A 5,055-nucleotide genomic window follows, 5' to 3' on the forward strand; every position below is an offset into this window, starting at 1 on the left:
CACTTATATGCAGATTTTTAAAATAAATACAATACAGTACTGTAAATGTATTTTCTCTTACGATTTCCTAAATAACATTTTTCTTTTCTCTAGCTTACTTTATATATGTAAAACATATAACATACAAAATACATATTAATTCTTTATGTGTTGGTAAAGCTTCTTCAACAGTAAGCTATTAGTAGTTAAGTTTTTAGAGAGTCAAAAGTTATATGCAGATTTTTGACTGCAGGGGAGAGGGGAGTGTCACCCCAATGTTTGCATTGATCAAGGGTCAACTGTATTTGTTTTCAGTGCTATGTTGGATGCCATTAAATGAATATACCAAAATGTATTTATCCATTCTTCTATTGATAGCCAACTCAATTTTTTTGCTATTAAAAACAAAGCTGCCAAGAATATTTTTGTACCTCTATCCTGTGGCATGGGGGCAAAAATACTCCAGTAGTAGAATCACTAAGTGGTGAGTTTATGATCATCTTCAAATTTGAAAGAATGCCCAATTTTCTGGAGTTATTTTTACCAATTTTACTCTACCTAGCAGCGATTATGAGTTCCCATTGATCTATATACCCTTGCTTACACTTGGAAGTATAAGATTTTTTTCATGTCTTCCAATCAGATAGTAGTTTTATTTTACTTTTATCTCGCTAATAATGATATTGAGCATGTTGTCATATACTCATTGGCCATTCTGACATCCTCTGCATGTTTTTATTAGGTTGTTTGTCTTTGTCTTATTGATTTGAAACAATTCTTAAAATACCATTTGTTTGTCAGTTATCTATTTTGAAAATATTTCTTCCTGTGAGTTATCTTTTCAATTTTTTTCATCATGTCTTTTGCTGAAAACATTATTTTATTTTATTTATCAATATTTTCTGAAGGTGTGCTTTTTGTGTCTTGCTTAAGAAATCCTTCCCTTCTGGGGCGCCTGGGTGGCTCAGTTGGTTAGGCAACCGACTTTGGCTCAGGTCCTGATGTCACAGTTGGTGGGTTGGAGCCCCGCGTTGGGCTCTGTGCTGACAGCTCAGAGCCTGGCGCCTGCTTCAGATATTGTGTCTCTCCCTCTTTCTACCCCTCCCCTGCTCAAGCTCTGTGTCTCTCTGTCTCTCAATAATAAATAAATGTTAAAAAAAATAAAAGAAAAATAAATAAAAAAAAGAAATTCTTCCCTTCCTTGATGTGATAATGATTGCTCCTTGATATTCTTCTGTATCTATTCCTCAGTGTTTTAAACATTGATTTTTATATGTAAATCTTTAAACAGCCTAAAACTTATTTTCATGTATTGTATGAGAACTGCATTTTTTCCTCATATGGGTGAGAAATTGGGCCAGGACCATTTATTGAAGGGTCCTTTTTATCCTTATGATTTGGGATGATACCCAATATATTAAGTCATAACTTTCCCATTTTCTGTTGCCGGCCTCTAGATTCTGTTCCATTGATCTATTAGTTTAATATCACACTATCTTAATACTATAGCTTTATAAGTCATGTGATAATCTGATAGGGAAATTCTCCTCTAACATATTCTCCTTCAGGAATGTCTTGGTTATTCTTGGGCTTCTGCCTTTCCAAATCAATTTTAGAATTATTTTGTCAAGTTTCCACAAATAATCCTGCTGGAATCCTTATTGTATTGTACTGAATTTGATTATATTAGGGAGAATTCAATCTTTCTATCCTTGAATATGTTATTTCTGCTCATTTATTTAAACCTTCTTTGAATTCTCTCAGTGACATTTTATAAATTTCCCCATAAAGTTTATGTACCTTTTTGGTTAGATTTCTTTCTTTCTTTCTTTCTTTCTTTCTTTCTTTCTTTCTTTCTTTCTTCCTTTTTAAGTAGTCTCCATGCCCAGCATGGAGTTCAAACTCAGTGAGGCTTGAACTCAAAACCCTGATACCAAGACCTCAGCTGAGATCAAGAGTCAGACATTTAACCTACTGAGCCACCCAAGCACCCCACTGGTTAGGTTTATTTCTAAATCTACTTTCATATGGAATACATTATACTTGCTCTGAAAGTCAACATTCAAAATTAAGTTATGCCAGGGACTCCTGGCTGCTGGTTCAGTCGGTAGAGTGCACAACTCTTGATCTCAGGGTTATGAATTCAAGCACCATGTTGGATGTGGAGCGTAATTAAATTTTTAAAAAAATTATGCCAAATGGCTTTAACTAGGAGCTGCAAATCCAATTATCTGTGGAGCCAGTTTTAAAAAAAAAAATCAATGTGAAAAGCAGACCGAAGTGTAAGACAATAGAAAATGGTGAAGATTGCAGGGCCCCTACACAGCTATGACCAATTATTGCCCAATATTACCAAAACTTCCAAATATTCTAGTCTTGCTAGAAAGTTTTCTGATTTTTAAAACATTGTGTGGGCTGCCATTTTCAATCATCCTCAGATGACTTAAAATAAAGAATAAATGAAATATCAAGTTTTAGCCAGCAAGTGAGAACAGAAAGGAAAGCAAGCCACTGTAGTGGCTATAATAAAAATAAAAATAAAAATAGACAATAACAAGTGTCAGCAAAAATGTGGAAAAATTGGTATCTATTGTTAGTGGGAATGAAAAATTGTGTAGCCACTTCAGAAAACACAAAAAGTTAAACACAATAATATTGTATGACAATGATCAAACTTGTTAAGACACTAGATCTTGGTTATTCTCACCTCAAAAAAGAAGTGATAATTATGTGATGTGGTAGAGGTATTAACTCTTGCTACAATGGTAATCATATCACAATATATAAATGTATTAAATCAAAATGTTATATCTTACATTTACATAATGTTATACGTTAAACATAATTCATTTAAAAAAAGAAAGCTGGGGTGGGGGGGCTAAACACAGAGTTACCATATCACCCAACAAGTCCATGTCTAGATGCCCTAAGAAAGTGGAAACACACTCCACAAAAAACCTTGGTTTCTGTTTTAAAGTTTATTTATTTATTTATTTATTTATTTATTTTAATTTTTTTTTTTCAACGTTTATTTATTTTTGGGACAGAGAGAGACAGAGCACGAACGGGGGAGGGGCAGAGAGAGAGGGAGACACAGAATCGGAAACAGGCTCCAGGCTCTGAGCCCTCAGCCCAGAGCCTGACACGGGGCTCGAACTCACGGACCGCGAGATCGTGACCTGGCTGAAGTCGGACGCTTAACCAACTGCGCCACCCAGGCGCCCCTATTTATTTATTTTGAAAGAAAGGGAGAGTGGGAGAGGGACAGAGAGAGAGACAGGAAGAAACAGAAACCCGAGCAGGCTCCAGGCTGACAAGATAGAGAAGTATGTACCCATATGTGTTACAACATGGACAAAACTTGACATTATTCTAAATGAAAGAAACCAGACACAGAGGGCTACATATTGTATGATTTCATTTATATGGAATATCCCAAACACGCAAATTCATAGAGACAGAAAGTAGCTTAGTAATTTCCAGGGCCTGGAGAGAGGGAAATTGGGGAGTAGCTGTTATGGTATGGGGTTTGTTTGGGGGGTGGCAAAAATGTTTCAGAATGAAATAGTTGTGATGGTTTCACAACCTTGTGGAAAAACTAAAAACATTGAACTGTACATGTTAAAAGGTTAAAATTTGTGGTTTATAAATTATATCTTAATTTCAAATTTTTAACTTGAAAAAAGAGAAAAGAAAGTAAGTATATGTTGGGCTTTCCTCCAAAGTTATAATCGGCCAACATGAAGCTAGTTTTAACTTTGAGATTAAATAAATTCACCCATAAGTAAAAGTGAACATTTGTGTTTCTATTATTTTCACCTTTTTCTAATAACGGCTTTTAATAGTAATACCTTTGTTATTGTAATTTTAACAAGACCTATTCTTCCAGATGGGATGGAAAAAGTTCTGTAACATCTCCTTGTTTATTAAAAGACTGTGACTTATGCTGTTGCCTTGCGTTAGTATGATTTTTTCCTTACTAGTATTTCTAAAAAGAGATGGCCTATGCGTTCCCCCCAGGTCCCTGCTTAGGCTCCCAACAAAACTTGTTGCCTTTGCTCTGTCTCATTCTGTCTCACCTCCCCACCACCTCATCTTCTTAAAAACACATGGATCTACCACCCTGATACATCTGTAGTTTCCTTGGAAAATCCAGCCCTTTTAGGTCTCTGTGCCTTTACACATCAAGTGCTCTGTGTATGGAAACTCCTTCTGGAGTGGGGGGTAGCAATGTATATGGAAAGGGGTTGATGGATATTTTTTGGAGGCAGTTATTAAACTTTTTTTTTTTTAAGAGAAAGAGAGAGAGAGAGAGAGCCCGAGGGGGTAGGTGGGGAGAGGGAGAGAGAGACAGAATCTTAAGCAGGCTCCACACCCAGCATGCAGCCCTACTTGGGCTCTATCCCATGACCTTGGAACCATGACCTGAGCCAAAATCAAGAGTCAGACACTCCACTAACTAAGCCACCTAGGCACCTCTTGAAAGCAGTTCTAAAAGAACTTGCTAATGAATTAGATATGGGGTAGCCAAGAAGAAAAGAATCAAGGATGCCTACTGTCTGACTTTAATACTTTTAGATGGTACTGCCATTTTCCAAGTTTGGGAAGACCAGGGTGGGGAAGACCAAGTTCAACATGGTAAACTTGAGCTGTCCATGAGACATCAAGAGGAGATATCAAGTACAGATATTATTGTGGAGTGAGATAATATGTATCTGGAGCACAAAGGGAAGATTTGTGCTAGAAGTATAAATCTGGGAGTTGTCAGCATATAAGCAATATATAAGCAATATTTAAAACCGTGGAAATGAACACAATCACCTAGGGAGGAAATTTTTTTTTTTAATGTTTATTTATTTCTGAGACAGAGAGAGACAGAGCATGAGTGGGGGAGGGGCAGAGAGAGAGGGAGACACAGAATCCGAAGCAGGCTCCAGGCTCTGAGCTGTCAGCACAGAGCCCGACGTGGGACTCAAACTCACAAACCATGAGATCATGACCTGAGCTGAAGTCGGTCGCTCAACTGACTGAGCCACCCAGGCGCCCCGGGAGGAAATATTTTTAAAGAGTGCTCAA

This window comes from Leopardus geoffroyi, chromosome D1 (genome assembly GCF_018350155.1).
Source record: "Leopardus geoffroyi isolate Oge1 chromosome D1, O.geoffroyi_Oge1_pat1.0, whole genome shotgun sequence".
Classification (NCBI taxonomy): Eukaryota; Metazoa; Chordata; class Mammalia; order Carnivora; family Felidae; genus Leopardus; species Leopardus geoffroyi.